The sequence below is a fragment of the Dendrobates tinctorius genome, unplaced genomic scaffold (genome assembly GCF_039654945.1).
Source record: "Dendrobates tinctorius isolate UK_male_01 unplaced genomic scaffold, ASM3965494v1 ptg000040l, whole genome shotgun sequence".
Classification (NCBI taxonomy): Eukaryota; Metazoa; Chordata; class Amphibia; order Anura; family Dendrobatidae; genus Dendrobates; species Dendrobates tinctorius.
The window spans coordinates 5,298,487-5,319,198 of NW_027361708.1; the positions used below are offsets into that span (position 1 = coordinate 5,298,487).

Here is a 20,712-nt window from a genome sequence, read left to right on the forward strand (position 1 = left end):
AATTTTTTTTAGGAAGTTATAAGGGTTAAAAGCTGACCAGCGATTTCTTTTTTACAACACAATTTTTTTAGGGACCACTTCACATTTGAAGTCACTTTGAGGGGTCTATATGATAGAAAATACCCAAATGTGACATCATTCTAAAAACTGCACCCCTCAAGGTGCTCAAAACCACATTCAACAAGTTTATTAACCCTTCAGGTGCTTCACAGGAATTTTTGGAATGTTAAAATTAACATTTAACTTTTTCACAAAAAAATTACTTCAGATCTAATTTGTTTTATTTTACCAAGGGTAAAAGGAGAAATGGAACCCCAAAAGTTTTTGTTCAATTTATCCTTTGTACGCTGATACCCCATATATACAGGTAAACCACTGTTTGGGCGCATGGCAGAGCTCGGAGGGAAGGAGCGCCGTTTGACTTTTCAATGCAAAACTGGCTGGAATTGAGATTGGACGCCATGTCGCGTTTGGAGATCCCCTGATGTGCCTAAACAGTCGAAACCCCCCATAAGTGACAGCATTTTGGAAAGTAGACCGCCTAAGGAACTTACTTATCTAGATGTGTGGTGAGCACTTTGAACCCCCAAGTGCTTCACAGAAGTTTATAACGTAGAGCCGTGAAAATAAAAAATCATATTTTTTCCACAAAAATGATTTTTTCGCCCCCAATTTTTTATTTTCCCAAAAGTAGTTGTGCAATTTGTCCTGAGTCCGCTGATTCCCCATATGTGGGGGTAAACCACTGTTTGGGTGCATGGCAGAGCTCGGAAGGGAAGGAGCATCGTTTGACTTTTTCAATGAAGAATTGGCTGGCGTTTGGAGAGCCCCTGATGTGCCTAAACAGTGGAAACCCCCAATTCTAACTTCAACCCTAACCCCAACACACCCCTAACCCCAACCATAACCCTAACCACAAACCTAACCCAAGCACACCCCAACCCTAAATCCAACACTAACCATAATCCCAACCCTAATCCCAATCGTAAGTGTAATCCTAACTTTATCCATAACCCTAACGGGAAAATTGAAATAAATACATTTTTTTAATTTTATTTTTCCCTAACTAAGGGGGTGATAAAGGGGGAGGGTTTGAGTTACTACTTATAGCGGGTTTTTATTTTTGGCAGCTGTCACACACTAAAAGACGCTTTTTATTGCAAAAAAGTTTTTGCATCACCACATTTTGAGAGCTATAATTTTTCCATATTTTGTCCCACAGAGTCATGTGAGGTTTTGTTTTTTGCGGGACAAGTTGATATTTTTATTGGTACCGTTTTCGTGAACATGACATTTTTTGATCGCTTTTTATTCCGATTTTTGGGAGATAGAATGAGCAAAAACCAGCAATTCCTGAATTTCTTATTTTTTTTGGGGGGGGGGGCATTTACACCGTTCCGCGTGTGGTAAAATTGATAAGGCAGTTTTATTCTTCGGGTCACTATGATTACAGTAATGCCTTATTTATATCTTTTTTTTTTTATATTTTGATGCCTTTATATAATATAAACTATTTTATAGAAAAAATAATTATTTTTGTATCGCTTTATTCTGACAGCTATAACTTTTTATCTTTTTGCTGATGATGCTGTGTGGCGGCTTGTTTTTTGCTGGACAAGATGACGTTTTCAGCGGTACCATGTTTATTTATATCCGTCTTTTTGATCGTGTGTTATTACACTTTTTGTTCGGCGGTATGATGATAAAGCATTGTTTTTTTACCTTGTTTTTTTTAATGGGGTTCACTAAAGGGGTTAACTAGTAGGACAGTTTTATAGGTCGGATCGTTACGGATGCGGCGATACCAAATATGTTACTTTTATTGTTTAGATTTTTTTGCATTCAAATATTTAGTGATCAAATAAATATTGATTTTTTTATTATTTTTACAATTATTTGACATTTTTTTTTTATTTAATTCTTATTTTTATACTTTGCCCCACTATGGGACACTCATTTTGTGCAGGCTGATCGCTTTTATAGCATGTAGATCTGCATGCTATAGAAGCTGTCAGTGCTGCATGCATTTTACACTGACATGAGAGACTTCATGGTCATCACTGTGCATGACAGGAAGTCTCTCAGGTTTGGAGACCAGGATGTCATCATGAAGACATCGGGTCTCCATGGCAGCGATCGGGACCCTGCGTCATGCCGCGGGGTCTCTGATCCAAAGTCAGAGGGGCTCTCAGCCCCTCTGTCGGCTCCGGAACGCTGTGATCTTCTTTGATCGCAGTGTTCTGGGGGTTAGAGAGCTAGGAGCGGTCTGTGACCGCTCCTGGCACTTAGTGCCGGGTGTCAGCTGTGAGAATCAGCTGACACTCAGCTGCACTCCCCCGTGAGTGTGACTGATCGCCAATGACGTACCATCTCGTCAACTCAAAAATATTTCCAGAATCTGTCCCGTCCTTAATCTACTAAAACTCTTGTACATGCCCTCATCATCTCCCGCCTTGACTACTGCAACACCCTCCTCTGTGGCCTCCCTGCTAATTCTCTTCTTAATCCACCTCTCTCCTCGCTACTCCCCTGTTATGAATGAGTCACCGTAGGAGGCAAAAACAGAAATACTAGCTAAGTCCAGAAAACCAGAGAAGTTGGCAGCTATCGGATTGCAGACCCCTGAACCTAACAACAACAAATAGCAGTAGCCGTGGGGGGTTCCTACGGTGCCCTAGACCCCTCGATCACAGCCGGAGAACTACATAGCCTAAAGACAGAAAGGGAAATCTAAACTGCCCCAGAGCAGACCCCAAAGCAATAGGCAGCCCCCAACATATAATGACGGTGAAGCAAGATGAAAAAACACTCACACAGATAGAAAGATAGGCTGAGCAAATGATGGGGCCCAAGCTAACTAAATAGGACAGAATAGAAAAGCTGCTGTCTGCAATTCGCCAAAACCCTCTCAAAAACAAGAGCCAACAGACTGATAGGGAAAAAAGCCCTGAAGACGCTAGGCTTCAAAAAGACTATATCAGTACTCAGGTATTATCTGAAGACAGAGCAAAAAGGAATTCAGCTCACCCAGCAGGGAAAGGCAGAAATCCAGAAAAACAAGGCAAAACAAAACCAAAACACAAATGCAAAAAGTAGAGCAGAAAACTTAGCTTTTGAGGAGCAGGAATCAGACTGGTCTCCAAGAATCCCTCAGAGTAATCACCCGCAAGGCAGAAGGGCGTCGGCTGCCTTATATCCAGTCAGCAATCCTAGTCACCCAGTCATCATCATTCTGCTCAGGTGCTTTGTAATCAGCCTCACTACCTTTAACTGTGGTTAGTTATAACAAATTATAATTATCCTCCATCCCATAGTCCCGTGCCCATATACCCATCATACATATCCACGATCATATAGGCCCGTGTCCATATACCCATCATACATATCCTCCATCCCATATTCGAGTGCCCATATACCCATCACACATCCTCCATCCCATAGTCCCATGCCTATATACCCATCATACATATTCTCCATCCCATAGTCCCATGCCCATATACCCATCATACATATTCGCCATCCCATAGTCGAGTGCCCATATACCCATCACACATCCTTCATCTCATAGTCCCATGCCCATATACCCGTCATACATATCCTCCATCCCATACTCCAGTGCCCATATACCCATCACACATCCTCCATCCCATAGTCCCGTGCCCATATACCCGTCATACATATCCTCCATCCCATACTCCAGTGCCCATATACCCATCATACATATCCTCCATCCCATAGTCAACCATTATGACATCATAATGAGCGGCGGGGCTTGCAACCTATGATGAATCAGCGTAGCCATGGCAACCATTATGACATCATAATGAGGGGCGGGGCTTGATGCGCACACACTTTTTCCCCAGTATGCAGAGAGGGGCAAAATTGGTGAATTGGAACGCGCGGGGTTAAAATTTCGCCTCACAACATAGCTTAGGACGCTCTCGGGGTCCAGACGTGTGACTGTGCCAAACTTTGTGGCTGTAGCTGCGACGGTGAGGATGCCAATCCCGGACATACACACACACATACATACACACTTTGAGCTTTATATATTAGACTAGCTGAAGAGCCCGGCACTGCTCAGGCATAGTAACTAACTGTGGTTAGTTATAACAAATTATAATTATCCTCCATCCCATAGTCCCGTGCCCATATACCTATCATACATATCCTCCATCCAATAGTCCCGTGCCCATATACCTATCATACATATCCACCATCCCATAGGCCCGTGCCAATATACCCATCACACATCCTCCATCCCATAGTCCCATATACCCATCACACATCCTCCATCCCATTGTCCCATGCCCATCACACATCCTCCATCCCATAGTCCCATGCCCATATACCCATCATACATATTCGCCAAACCCATAGTCCAGTGCCCATATACCCAACACATCCTCCATCCCATAGTCCTGTGCCCATATACCCGTCATACATATCCTCCATCCCATAGTCCAGTGCCCATATACCCATCACACATCCTCCATCCCATAGTCAACCATTATGACATCATAATGAGCGGCGGGGCTTGCAACCTATGATGACATCAGCGTCGCCATGGCAACCATTATGACATCATAATGAGGGACAGGGCTTGATACACACGTAATGTTTCCCCATTATGTAGATAGGGGCAAAATTGGTGAATTGGAACGCGCGGGGTTAAAATTTCGCCTCACAACATAGCTTAAGACGCTCTCGGGGTCCAGACGTGTGACTGTGCCAAATTTTGTGGCTGTAGCTGCGACGGTGCGGATGCCTATCCCGGACATACACACTTTGAGCTTTATATATTAGATAGGTCCTTTTTGACCACATTCACTATTCATACACATATATGTATATATATATATGCTCTGTATTGCACCTTATATCTGACTGGTATTTTTACTCTAATATTGGTGTTTCATGTATGGCTTACTAATATTTGCATTATTGTCATGGTCATATATGATATATATGGATTTCACTAACAAATTTATACCGACCCGGTTTCAGTGTGGCATTCAGGTGTCGCTGATTCCTTTATTTATAACTGTTGTACTACATACTAATTTTACTCCTCATTTAAAAAAAATAATAAAATTTACATTTTTTTATATTGATCCTTGGTCCTATTTCTTCCGGGTTTCCTTTAGTTTCCTGGTAAGATATGCACATAAACACTGTACAGGCTCAGGCATCATGGCATTTAGGGGTTCCTCGCTGTCTCAGGGTCAAGCATCCTGGTATTTAGGGGTTCCTGTCTACCTCAGGGTCAGACATCTTGTAGTTAGGGGTTCCTGGCTGCCTCAGGCATCCTGGTATTTAGGGGTTTCTGGCTGCCTCAGGATAAGGCATCCGGGTATTTAGGGGCTCCTGACTGATGGCTGCCTCAGGGTCAGGCATCCGGGTATTTAGGGGCTCCTGACTGATGGCTGCCTCAGGGTCAGTCATTGTGGTAGTTATTATTATTATTTATTTATATAGCACCATTGATTCCATGGTGCTGTACATGAGAAGGGGTTACATACAAATTACAGATATCACTTACAGTAAACAAACTAACAATGACAGACTGATACAGAGGGGAGAGGACCCTGCCCTTTCGGGCTTACATGCTACAGGATGGTGGGGAAGGAGACAGTAGGTTGGTGGGTTGCAGCAGTTCCGGTGTTGGTTGAGGTGATATCTCCGGTAGTGGTGAGGAGGTAGCGGGGTCTTTGCAGGCTATAGGCTTTCTTGAAGAGGTGGGTTTTCAGGTTCCGTCTGAAGGATCCGAATGTGGTTGATAGTCGGACATGTTGGGGCAAAGAATTCCAGAGGATGGGGGCTATTCGGGAGAAGTCTTGGAGGCGGTTGGGTGAGGAGCGAATAAGTGTGGAGGAGAGAAGGAGGTCTTGGGATGACCGGAGATTACGTGAGGGAAGGTATTGGGAGATTAGTTCAGAGACATATGGGGGAGACAGGTTATACATGGCCTTGTAGGTCAGTATTAGTAATTTGAACTGGATACGCTGAGGGAATGGGAGCCAGTGAAGAGATTTGCAGAGGGGAGAAGCGGAGGAGTAGCAAGGAGAAAGATGAATTAGCCGGGCAGCAGAGTTAAAGATGGACTGGAGAGGTATGAGGGTGTTAGCAGGGAGACCACAGAAAAGGATGTTGCAGAAGTCGAGGCGGGAGATGAGGGTGTGCACAAGCATTTTAGTAGATTGAGGGTTGAGGAAAGGACGGATTCTGGAAATATTTTTGAGCTGGAGGCGACAGGAGGTGGAGAGAGCTTGGATGTGCGGTTTGAAGGACAGGGCAGAGTCAAGGGTTACTCCAAGGCAGCGGACTTCTGGTACTGGGGACAGCGTGATGTCATTAATTGAGATAGGTCAGGTAAGGAAGATCTATGAGATGGAGGAAAGATGATGAGTTCAGATTTGTCCACATTGAGCTTGAGTAAGCTAGAGAAGGAGGATATGGCTGATAGACACTCCGGGATTCTGGACAGCAGAGAGGTGACGTCTGAGCCAGAGAGGTAGATCTGAGGGTCATCAGCATAAAGGTGGTACTGGAATCCATGGGACTTTATGAGTTGACCCAGGCCAAGGGTATAAATTGAGAAGAGTAGGGGTCCTAGAACAGAGCCTTGGGGGACTCCAATAGAGAGAGGGTGGGATGAGGAGGTAGTGTGGGAGTGGGAGACGCTGAATGTGCTGTTGGAAAGGTATGAGGAGATCCAGGATAGGGCAAGGCCTTTGATGCCGAAGGAGGAGAGGATCTGTAGTAGGAGGCAGTGGTCAACTGTGTCGAATGCAGAGGACAGGTCTAGAAGCAGGAGGAGAGGATCTGTAGTAGGAGGCAGTGGTCAACTGTGTCGAATGCAGAGGACAGGGCTAGAAGCAGGAGTATAGAGAATTGTCCGTTTGCTTTGGCTGTACCGTTAGTAATTTTGGTCAGGGCTGGCTCAGTGGAGTGATGGGGGTGGAAACCAGATTGTAGATTGTCAGAGCAGTTAGATGATAGGTGGGAGCTAAGTTCAGTGTGGACGTGCTGCTCCAGGAGTTTGGAAGCGAAGTGATATTGGGCTATCGCTGGACATAGCGGTTGGGTTGAGGGTTGACTTTTTGAAGATAGGCGTGATTGTGGTATGTTTGAAAGGGGAAGGGAAGGTACTGGACGTTAGTGATAGGTTTAAGAGGTGGGTTTGGAATGGGATAAGCGTGGTGGTGAGGTTGGGGAGGAGGTGGGATGGGGTCAAGTGCACAGGTTGTGAGGTGCGATTTGGAGAAGAGACTTAAGCTCGCCTTCAGTGATGTTTGAGAGTTAGGTTAAGGGGTTTGGGCATTAGTCTGGTATACAAAGGGGTTGTGGTGGTTGAACAATGAAGACTTGTTAGGGGTTCCTGGTTGCTTCAGGGTCAGACATCCTGGTAGTTAGGGGTTCCCGGCTGCCTCAGGGTCAGGCATCCTGGTAGTTATGGGTTCATGGCTGCCTCAGGGTCAGACATCCTGGTAGTTAGGGGTTCCTGGCTGCCTCAGGGTCAGGCATCCTGGTAGTTAGGGGTTCATGGCTGCCTCGGGGTCAGACATCCTGGTAGTTAGGGGTTCCCGGCTGCCTCAGGGTCAGACATCCTGGTATTTAGGGGTTCATGGCTGCCTCAGGGTCAGTCATCCTGGTAGTTAGGGGTTCATGGCTGCCTCAGGGTCAGACATCCTGGTAGTTAGGGGTTCATGGCTGCCTCAGGGTCAGACATCCTGGTAGTTAGTGGTTCCCGGCTGCCTCAGGGTCAGACATCCTGGTAGTTAGGGGTTCCCGGCTGTTTCAGGGTCAGGCATCCTGGTAGTTTGGGGTTCATGGCTGCCTCAGGGATCCTGGTATTTAGGGGTTCATGGCTGCCTCAGGGTCAGACATCCTGGTAGTTAGGGGTTCCTGGCTGCCTCAGGGTCAGACATCCTGGTAGATAGGGGTTCATGGCTGCCTCAGGGTCAGACATCCTGGTAGTTAGGGGTTCATGGCTGCCTCAGGGTCAGTCATCCTGGTAGTTAGGGGTTCATGGCTGCCTCAGGGTCAGACATCCTGGTAGTTAGTGGTTCCCGGCTGCCTCAGGGTCAGACATCCTGGTAGTTAGGGGTTCCCGGCTGCCTCAGGGTCAGGGATCCTGGTATTTAGGGGTTCATGGCTGCCTCAGGGTCAGACATCCTGGTAGTTAGGGGTTCATGGCTGCCTCAGGGTCAGACATCCTGGTAGTTAGGGGTTCATGGCTGCCTCAGGGTCAGACATCCTGGTAGTTAGGGGTTCCCGGCTGTTTCAGGGTCAGGCATCCTGGTAGTTAGGGGTTCCTGGCTGCCTCAGGGTCAGGCATCCTGGTAGTTAGGGGTTCCCGGCTGCCTCAGGGTCAGGGATCCTGGTATTTAGGGGTTCATGGCTGCCTCAGGGTCAGACATCCTGGTAGTTAGGGGTTCATGGCTGCCTCAGGGTCAGACATCCTGGTAGTTAGTGGTTCCCGGCTGCCTCAGGGTCAGACATCCTGGTAGTTAGGGGTTCCCGGCTGCCTCAGGGTCAGGGATCCTGGTATTTAGGGGTTCATGGCTGCCTCAGGGTCAGACATCCTGGTAGTTAGGGGTTCATGGCTGCCTCAGGGTCAGACATCCTGGTAGTTAGGGGTTCATGGCTGCCTCAGGGTCAGACATCCTGGTAGTTAGGGGTTCCCGGCTGTTTCAGGGTCAGGCATCCTGGTAGTTAGGGGTTCCCGGCTGTTTCAGGGTCAGACATCCTGGTAGTTAGGGGTTCCCGGCTGTTTCAGGGTCAGGCATCCTGGTAGTTAGGGGTTCCTGGCTGCCTCAGGGTCAGGCATCCTGGTAGTTAGGGGTTCCCGGCTGCCTCAGGGTCAGACATCCTGGTATTTAGGGGTTCATGGCTGCCTCAGGGTCAGACATCCTGGTAGTTAGGGGTTCCCGGCTGCCTCAGGGTCAGGGATCCTGGTATTTAGGGGTTCCTGACTGATGGGTGCGTCACTCTGCTCATCTGCATCTTTAGAGTTTATTGGGATTCCCTCTTAATCTGATTTTTTTTGTTCAATCCTCCGTTCCCACTACGGACGTTGCGATAATCCCCAACTTGCTTTCGCCTTGCAATGTATCATGCAGGGGGTGCAGCGATCCTCCCCTGGACGCTGCAAGTAATGGACCGATCTCCAGGGATTTCCAGTATCAGTCTATGACACACACCAGTCAGGCACCACCCACTGACATGAATGGAGGGGGTGCGGGGTTAGTACTTCCTGTGTGACTGGGGAGGAGCGCGGTGCAGTCACTGTGAAGACAACTTTCCAGTCCGCTCCTTGTAACTTCGTGCAGTGTTCGTGTGAGCTGGCCGGTGAGTGCCCGGGAACGGGGGCGACGTGTGCAGGAGGGGCATGTGGGGGCGCCAGCACCGGAGACGAGGCGGCAGGAAGAGACTAGCCATCTGTTGTTTATCCTCCATAGCTGGGGTTTGTGCAGGTCCTGGGTGTAATAACAGTACCGGTCATCTAATAACAAACACTCTGCGTAGATAATATACACTGCACATCTGTGCACTACAACCATACACATTGCCGGTCATCTAATAACACACTGTGTAGATAATATACACTACAGCCGTACATATAACCGGTCATCTAATAACACACACTATGTGTAGATAATATACACTACAGCCGTACATATAACCGGTCATCTAATAACACACTATGTGTAGATAATATACACTACAGCCGTACATATAACCGGTCATCTAATAACACACTATGTGTAGATAATATACACTACAGCCGTACATATAACCGGTCATCTAATAACACACACTATGTGTAGATAATATACACTACAGCTGTACACATAACCGGTCATCTAATAACACACACTATGTGTAGATAATATACACTACAGCCGTACATATAACCGGTCATCTAATAACACACACTATGTGTAGATAATATACACTACAGCCGTACATATAACCGGTCATCTAATAACACACTATGTGTAGATAATATACACTACAGCCGTACATATAACCGGTCATCTAATAACACACTATGTGTAGATAATATACACTACAGCCGTACATATAACCGGTCATCTAATAACACACACTATGTGTAGATAATATACACTACAGCTGTACACATAACCGGTCATCTAATAACACACACTATGTGTAGATAATATACACTACAGCCGTACATATAACCGGTCATCTAATAACACACTATGTGTAGATAATATACACTACAGCCGTACATATAACCGGTCATCTAATAACACACTATGTGTAGATAATATACACTACAGCCGTACATATAACCGGTCATCTAATAACACACTATGTGTAGATAATATACACTACAGCCGTACATATAACCGGTCATCTAATAACACACACTATGTGTAGATAATATACACTACAGCTGTACACATAACCGGTCATCTAATAACACACACTATGTGTAGATAATATACACTACAGCCGTACATATAACCGGTCATCTAATAACACACTATGTGTAGATAATATACACTACAGCCGTACATATAACCGGTCATCTAATAACACACTATGTGTAGATAATATACACTACAGCCGTACATATAACCGGTCATCTAATAACACACTATGTGTAGATAATATACACTACAGCCGTACATATAACCGGTCATCTAATAACACACACTATGTGTAGATAATATACACTACAGCTGTACACATAACCGGTCATCTAATAACACACACTATGTGTAGATAATATACACTACAGCCGTACATATAACCGGTCATCTAATAACACACTATGTGTAGATAATATACACTACAGCCGTACATATAACCGGTCATCTAATAACACACTATGTGTAGATAATATACACTACAGCCGTACATATAACCGGTCATCTAATAACACACTCTATGTGTAGATAATATACACTACAGCCGTACACATAACCGGTCATCTAATAACACACACTATGTGTAGATAATATACACTACAGCCGTACACATAACCGGTCATCTAATAACACACACTATGTGTAGATAATATACACTACAGCCGTACATATAACCGGTCATGTAATAACACACTATGTGTAGATAATATACACTGCACATCTGTGCACTACAACTATACACATTGCCGGTCATCTAATAAACACACTCTATGTGTATATAATACACACTACAGCCGTACACATAACCGGTCATCTAATAACACACTCTATGTGTAGATAATATACACTACAGCCGTACACATAACCGGTCATCTAATAACACACACTATGTGTATATAATACACACTACAGCTGTACACATAACCGGTCATCTAATAACACACACTATGTGTAGATAATATACACTACAGCCGTACACATAACCGGTCATCTAATAACACACACTATGTGTAGATAATATACACTACAGCCGTACACATAACCGGTCATCTAATAACACACACTATGTGTAGATAATATACACTACAGCCGTACATATAACCGGTCATCTAATAACACACACTATGTGTATATAATACACACTACAGCTGTACACATAACCGGTCATCTAATAACACACACTATGTGTAGATAATATACACTACAGCCGTACACATAACCGGTCATCTAATAACACACACTATGTGTAGATAATATACACTACAGCCGTACACATAACCGGTCATCTAATAACACTATGTGTAGATAATATACACTACAGCCGTACATATAACCGGTCATGTAATAACACACACTATGTGTAGATAATATACATTACAGCTGTACACAATACCGGTCATCTAATAACACACACTATGTGTATATAATACACACTACAGCTGTACACATAACCGGTCATCTAATAACACACACTATGTGTAGATAATATACACTACAACTGTACACATAACCGGTCATCTAATCACACACTCTATGTGTAGATAATATACACCACAGCCGTACACATAACCGGTCATCTAATAACACACACTATGTGTAGATAATATACACTACAGCTGTACACATAACCGGTCATCTAATAACACACACTATGTGTAGATAATATACACTACAGCCGTACATATAACCGGTCATCTAATAACACACACTATGTGTAGATAATATACACTACAGCCGTACACATAACCGGTCATCTAATAACACACACTATGTGTAGATAATATACACTACAGCCGTACACATAACCGGTCATCTAATAACACACTCTATGTGTAGATAATATACATTACAGCCGTACACATAACCGGTCATCTAATAACACACACTATGTGTATATAATACACACTACAGCTGTACACATAACCGGTCATCTAATAACACACACTATGTGTAGATAATATACACTACAGCCGTACATATAACCGGTCATCTAATAACACACACTATGTGTAGATAATATACACTACAGCCGTACACATAACCGGTCATCTAATAACACACACTATGTGTATATAATACACACTACAGCTGTACACATAACCGGTCATCTAATAACACACACTATGTGTAGATAATATACACTACAGCCGTACATATAACCGGTCATCTAATAACACACACTATGTGTAGATAATATACACTACAGCCGTACACATAACCGGTCATCTAATAACACACACTATGTGTAGATAATATACACTACAGCCGTACACATAACCGGTCATCTAATAACACTCTATGTGTAGATAATATACACTACAGCCGTACACATAACCGGTCATCTAATAACACACTCTATGTGTAGATAATATACACTACAGCCGTACACATAACCGGTCATCTAGTAACACACACTATGTGTAGATATACACTACAGCCGTACACATTACCAGTCATCTAATGTTAGCACATGTATATTACACACTATCTGTATATAATATATACTACATATATGTACTATATGCACACAACCATGCATACATTACCAGTTATGTTATATTGTGTTTTACACATACTACCATCCGTATGTAATATATTACACATGTATACAACACCGATTACCAGTCATGTAATAGTGTTATATATACAACACCTATTGCATCTAACATTACTGTTTGTGCATATTTTATGCATCTATTTGTATATAATATCTACTACACATGTGTACTCTATACACAGCTGTGCACAATTTACCAGTATTCTAATGGTAATACATGTATAATATACTTTTTGAATATATTATATGATCAGTTTATAACCTATACTACACAAATATAATCATCCATTTAATGTAACTACAATTACCATATGTATACAATACTTGGAGATCAGTATATGACAAACGCACTTTACCATTGTTCTTTTACTGCACATAGTGTATATTGTACACATTTGGATAAAACGTATTTTATGTACACACATTGACAAGTGTAATGAATGACAAGTGAACAATCAGTTCTTGTCGTTTAAAGGGTTTGCCAATACTCAAGAAATTGGGCACCAAACAGTGTAATATCTTAACAAACTCAACGCTCCCTGGGTCCAGCGACATCTATCCACCGCTGATGTTTTCCCGGTGTTTTGACTACAGTGATGATATCACATTAACAGTTTGTGTCACAGCTTTAGCCAGTCACTGAGCTCAGTGTTGCGTGCCATCAGCCTCCGTGCACAAGCGCGGAGCTCAGTGTTGTGTGCTGTCAGCCTCCGTGCACAAGCGCGGAGCTCAGCGTTGCGTGCCGTCAGCCTCCATGCACATGTGCGGAGCTCAGCGTTGCGTGCCGTCAGCCTCCGTGCACAAGCGCGGAGCTCAGCGTTGCGTGCCGTCAGCCTCCGTGCACAAGCGCGGAGCTCAGCGTTGCGTGCCGTCAGCCTCCGTGCACAAGCGCGGAGCTCAGCGTTGCGTGCCGTCAGCCTCCGTGCACAAGCGCGGAGCTCAGCGTTGCGTGCCGTCAGCCTCCGTGCACAAGAGCGGAGCTCAGCGTTGCGTGCCGTCAGCCTCCGTGCACAAGCGCGGAGCTCAGCGTTGCGTGCCGTCAGCCTCCGTGCACAAGCGCGGAGCTCAGCGTTGCGTGCCATCAGCCTCCGTGCACAAGCGCGGAGCTCAGCGTTGCGTGCAATCATGCACAAGCGCGGAGCTCAGTGTTGCTTGCCGTCAGCCTGCGTGCACAAGCGCGGAGCTCAGCGTTGCGTGCCGTCAGCCTGCGTGCACAAGCGCGGAGCTCAGCGTTGCGTGCCGTCAGCCTGCGTGCACAAGCGCGGAGCTCAGCGTTGCGTGCCGTCAGCCTCCGTGCACAAGCGCGGAGCTCAGAGTTGCGTGCCGTCAGCCTCCGTGCACAAGCGCGGAGCTCGGCGTTGCGTGCCGTCAGCCTCCGTGCACAAGCGTGGAGCTCAGTGATTTGCTAGAGTGGTGATGCATGATGTTGATGTGACATCACTATAGTCAAAACCAGAATCGGAGGAGCGTCAGGGGAGTCTTCTGTAGGCCCGAGGTATTAACACCTGCTGAATTTACTGTATTTTACAGTTTGAGGCCCACTTTCTTGAAGTGGACAACCTCTTTAATGTTTTGGTAGTAGGAGAATGGGTAGGCATAAGGATCTGAGTGACTTTGACAAGGGCCTGATTGTGATGTATAGGTTCTTGGGCCAGAGCATCTAAAAAATGTCAGATGTGTGGTGATCCTAGTTACATTGGTTAGTGCCTTCTTGTGAGCTCTGGGTGCCCATGACACTTGCATGTGCCGAGGGTTTATTATTATATGTCTGATCCCCACTGATCCTCACAAGTTACAGGCGTGTAAGGAATAGTATGGAAATTGTGCTCATGCAGTCACTGACTGATGGTCTACACCACTTTGGCCAGTGATGGGCAGAGTGACCATTAGGGAGTGGTCAGATGACCTCATAAACTGGACCGAGATGGGACTGCAATGCAAGGACTGGCCGGCGGTCTCCTGACCCGAGTAACATCTAAATGTATTTTTATGCAGCGGTCATGCTCAATTTGGGAGTCAGATTGAAAGAAGCAGGGATTTGGTGACTGTAGCAATCACTGTATTCATCTATATATTTTTTACCAGTTTGAGTCTTTTTAAATATTAATCTTTTTCTGTTGAAAAAAGTGCTTTGAGGTGGTATGAACAGTGGTGTATATTGACAAAGGTACTTTCTTTCCATAACATCCACTGTGAATGGCAGTAACAGTGTATGAAGTTGTAAGAAATGTAATGTAGAGTGCAGAGAATATCTGTCACACAGGTTCAGTGGCCTGAGGGCATGAAATCTGAATTATGTCGTTTTTATGCTACAAATATTACCAGAGATTTGACATAGAGTAAAATGTGCGGCTCGAGCACAACTATATCCGCAGCGGTATGGTCCCTCTGTGCACATACTGGATCAGCTGCTATCACCGATGTGACATTACTGGTCTTGTGGGGTCCTTTTCTCTACAGGTTAGATCTGCTCTGGTTAAAGGGATTGTTCCCGTTATGGTCATTGTTACAAATGTACAAGACCCATTTGTGTAGCACAGAATGTTGTTTTGGTCCTCGTTCTGTCTCTGTGTACAGCGGAAAACTCACGGACCAATGCTAGTCAGTGCATAGGAATGATGTCCACCATGTCTTCTGCCTTTTTGTAGTTTTGATGGCAGAAAGCTCCTGCGCCCATTCATGATGCAGATTTTCGCACTCGCGTACACACAGGCCATTCAGTATTCTCTCACCGCACTCTCACAAGCACCTCCTCTGACACGTAGCGTCATCCTGTCTCCAGCATGCCATACTTAAATTATCTGTAACCCCCTAGGACCAGTATCTGTGCATCCAGATCTGCTCTTCTGTGCAGGGCTACTCACAAAACTCAGCATACTGAGATGCCACCATTCATGGGACCACGAGCCACATGTGGCACCTGAGCTACAAGTTGGGGACTGCTGATCTAAAATGTATGAGGAAGTTAATTTGTGAAAATGTTTTTATCATGATGTTTCTTTTTACAGCTCGCTTGGGGATGCGTTCAGGTTTCACAACTGGCACTGCCATGCGGTGATCATGTGTCTTCCTTCTGTCCCAGAAAGCAGGGGGTCTGATTTTACAGTTGTCGTGTGTGAGGGACATTGCCACAAACTTCCCTTATGAGTCGGCGCCTGTCCTATTGATCATATTATGGCTCATATGACTACTTGCTTACACATTATCCGAGGAGTCCAGTTAAGGCTACTTTCAGACTTGCGTTATGAGGCACAGCGCATGGCCGCCGCTAAGCTACGCCCCCGGCCGCGCCTCCTCCGGTCAGATCCTCCTATGGGCTAATGATGTTGCGTGCGACTAGTGTACCCTATATTTAGCGTTGGGTACGCTGGCCGTGCGCTGGTGTGATTTTGCCGGCGTGTGCGCCCTTTTGGCGCTGCGCCGAGCGCTCAAAAATGCAACACGGTGCGTTTGGCGCACGTCGGCGCTGCGCCAAAAGGACACACGCGCCGGCAAAATCGTACCATCGCACGGCCAGCGTACCCAACGCTATATATAGGGTATGCTGGGCGCATGCAGCGTCAAGTGCCCATAGGAGGAGCTGACCGGAGGAGGTGCAGCCGGGGGAGGAGCTTAGCAGCGACCCTGTGCTGCGCCTCAGAACGCAAGTCTGAAAGTAGCCTAAGCGTTTTCAGTGAGACCTTACAAAGAAAGAAGGTGATTTTGTGCTAGTTGGACGTCTGGGCAGTTACTTGGGATTAAATTGTAGGTTCTTGTTACTACGGGGCTAGGTGTCTCCAAAAATGGTCAGTACTTAGGCATTCACTACTAACATCTCACCATGTAATATTGTAAAATCTTTTCTATTCTTATGAAATTTTATTATTTATATTATATAATCCCTTTTATAAGGATTCAATATCATCACATCTAACTTGCTTATCTCTCACACATACACTTATGCTGCCCCCAGATGTTAAATAAAAAAGGCCTAAAAGAAAATATATGAACTAGACATTTATCCGTCTGGTGACAACTGAGAAGTCATGTTGCCCTGAAATTAAAAAAAAAGCGCAATAGGGTCTTCTATAAAACAAAGGGTATTTAAAGAGCAATGTGCGGTCACCTGGTAAGGTTGTGACAATCACAGCTGCTTTAAGCCTGTTTCACACTTCAGTCTTTTGTGATTAGTTGATATCTGCCAAAGAGGAAAAAAAACGGATCCGTTTCATAGAATCATAGAATCGCAGAGTTGGAAGGGACCTCCTGGGCCATCTGGTCCAACCCCCTGCTCAAAGCAGGATTTCCGTATGGAACAAACGGATGTTAGCAGACCGTTTTTTGGACGGATCCGCCGAAGTTGCAAAGAGCAGGAAATTTAAAGGAACCGTGGTCTGGAAAAGAGAGAGAGAGAATGAATTTTTACGCCGCTGCCAGATCGATATTCAGGGTTAAAATGCTTCTCTGAGCAAATCTTCCAGGCATTCGCACTTGCAAAAAGCAGAACGTCGCTACAAAAAAAGTTTCAAAGTCCGTCTGCTCCTCCTGGGAGCCGCTACAATTCAAACCGATCCGTCCAAAAACGGATGCAGCGGACGACCGTCAGTCAAAATGAAAGTCTATGGGGGAAAAAAATGGATCCGCAAAAAAGGGGAGGATCCGTTTTTTTTCTAAAATTGGTGGATTTTGACTGACATAAAAAAACTGAAGTGTGAAACAGGCCTTAGAAAGGCTGGTGCAGGACCACCAAACAAATGAGATGCAAATGACGAGGATTGTATTGGTTAAAAATCTGTGCTACCAAATGTCCAAAACACAATCAGAGACCAGATGAAGCATGAGTGCGGTTTATTTTGTCAACGCGTTTCATGGTGTTCAAACGTCTTCATCAGGACAAAACCGCTATGTGTTTGACATTTGGCAGCGCTAACTTTTAACTACCACATTTCTCATTATTTGTATATTGTGGTCTAAAGCAGAGTCGTAGTTGGAGGTTCAGGCCAGGGCGAATCAAACACCTTTGTGAGGGCCCTGTGCTGGAGTAGCGATTGGTTACAATTGCTGTGGTGCACTTTAATTACTGTGGCTTTAAGCTGTCGAAACGGCAGATCACTATGCATTGCAAAGGAGCTACAACATTTACTGCGGAAACCACATTGGGCCTTCAACTTGTGCAGGTAGGTTTATTGAGCGTGCTCTACTGCGTCATTCAGGGCTGTGGAGTCGGTAAGCCAAACCACCGACTCCTCAGTTTCCCTGACTGACTCTGACTCCATGGCACTGCCTCACTACTGAGCATGTACATAAAGTGCAGCACAGATTCATCTCCACTAAAAGGTGAGCTCAGGAACAGAACAGACATTTATGGGACATTTCCTGACTTCCCAATCGATTATATATTTTAGAAGTTTTTCAATTTTTTACCGACTCCACCGCCCTGGTGTAATTTACACCTCTGACTATGCAGAACACACCAGTCAAATCGTGACCGGCGGCTGTGCTCTGCACAATGACAGCTCACTAAGCTCAACATTCAGCTAGTGCACCTGCAAGGCACAGACTTTGACCCCGACTGCTGCGCTCTGAACATTCAATCTCACCATGCAGAGCACAGTAGCCAGTATCAATTAGCTCAACTAGTTGAGCTAGAAAAGTGTGCAGAGTGCAGAAGCCGGTGATAATTTACCGTAATAATGTTGCCGTGCTCTGCATGCTGGTAGTGAGCCCCCTCCATCCAACCCTCATCCCCTGGTCAAAAAGTTGAGAATTTGGAAACCTGTACACTTTCTAGATATTGCTGATTGGCAGTGGAGGGTTACTTGAAAAACTTATAATAAATGGGTTGTCTAATACTGGACAAGCCCTTCTTAAATGCTAAAGTGGTCTCAATAAAATAGCACATGTTCTACATCTTGAACCAACGATTTGGTGCTGTAAGATAGAAGTCATGTGACAATACACAGTCTAACAATTTCACGTTTCCGCAAAAAGACAAGGCGCCCGTATAAGTGGTGAGTACCGTTTATACTCGTGTATAAGCCGAGATTTTCAGCACATTTTTTTTGTGCTGAAAACGCCCCCCTCGGCTTATAAACGAGTCATTGTCCAGAAAGCTGAGGGGGAGCAGCGGCAGGAGCCGGCGGCTGCGGTTGTAACTGTGCCGCTGCTAAAGAGAAATGAATATTCATTTCTCTTATAGCAGTGACAGCTGCAGCAGCTGGGCTTCCAGAAGACAACATACTCACCCTCCTCGCGCAGTCGCTGCATCTCCGTTGTTCCCGGCGCCGGTAGCTCTTTCTGTGCTGAATCACCACATGGCACCGCTCATTAAGGTAATGAATATGCACTGCTCTCCACTCCCATAGGCGTGGAGCACATATTCATTACCTTAATGAGTGGTGCCATGTGATCGCTCAGCACAAGAGGTGCTGCTGGAAGCCGGAACGAGGTGCTGCGCCTGTGATGGCACGCTGGAGGAGGGAGAGTAGGATTTTTTTTTTTTTTTTTTTTAACCTGCATACCAGGAAAGGAGGGTTGAGCCTGCATACAACGATGGGACCAGGGGAGCCACGCATTCAACGACGGGACCAGGGGATTCACGCATTCAACGACGGGACCAGGGGATTCACGCATTCAGCGACGGGACCAGGGGATTCACGCATTCAACGACGGGACCAGGGGAGCCACGCATTCAACGACGGGACCAGGGGAGCCACGCATTCAACGACGGGACCAGGGGAGCCACGCATTCAACGACGGGACCAGGGGAGCCACGCATTCAACGACGGGACCAGGGGAGCCACGCATTCAACGACGGGACCAGGGGAGCCACGCATTCAACGACGGGACCAGGGGAGCCACGCATTCAACGACGGGACCAGGGGAGCCACGCATTCAACGACGGGACCAGGGGAGCCACGCATTCAGCGACGGGACCAGGGGATTCACGCATTCAGCGACGGGACCAGGGGATTCACGCATTCAGCGACGGGACCAGGGGATTCACGCATTCAGCGACGGGACCAGGGGATTCACGCATTCAGCGACGGGACCAGGGGATTCACGCATTCAGCGACGGGACCAGGGGATTCACGCATTCAGCGACGGGACCAGGGGATTCACGCATTCAGCGACGGGACCAGGGGAAACACGCATTCAGCGACGGGACCAGGGGACCCTCTGTTACCTACTTGGGCTCACCATCAGATTTCCTCTAGAAATTTTGTAGTTGTTGGTATTGTCCACTAACACAGGCCGCTGTTATTATGAAGTCAGATATAATCCATCTAATAGTTCCTGTGTATTTTTCTACTTGCTTCTAATTTTCTTTGTTTTGGACTCCACATCAATTTATGAAGCCGTCCTGACATAGCTGTATAGACCAGACAGTGGCTGAGAAGTTACTGCAGGTTGCGGCTCCGTCATCTCCTATGTTGTCAGGTTAATATGACTCATCAGTGGAGCAATATCCTATACACAACACACGTCTAGATTGCTAAATCTATGGTTTGGTAATTTGAACTGAAAGAGGAACTTTGTGGTAGATTTATTGTTGTCACCTCAGTAGTGACCGCCCAAGATGATGTCTTTGTGTCATCATATGTAGTGATGGTTCATACTTAGATTTGAACGGAACCTGTCATGTGAAATAACGCTATTAACCTGCATATATAGGGTTAACTGCAGGTTAATAACGTTCTGAACCTGCCCGGTGCCAGAACTTAGAGCCCTGTTGATGTGAAGAAATGAACTTTATCCTCCATGGCAGTG

The 20,712-nt window shown here is 45.6% G+C and overlaps 1 protein-coding gene across 1 annotated transcript in view; it reads left to right on the forward strand.

The window, feature by feature from the left end:
• Positions 1 to 9,184: 9,184 nt before the first annotated feature.
• Positions 9,185 to 20,712, forward strand: part of TSPAN14 (tetraspanin 14) — a 67,797-nt gene continuing 56,269 nt past the window's right edge. Inside the window, exon 1 of the mRNA XM_073574811.1 lies at positions 9,185 to 9,354. The gene's annotated coding sequence lies outside the window, so the exon portion shown is untranslated. The remainder of the gene's footprint in view (positions 9,355 to 20,712) is intronic.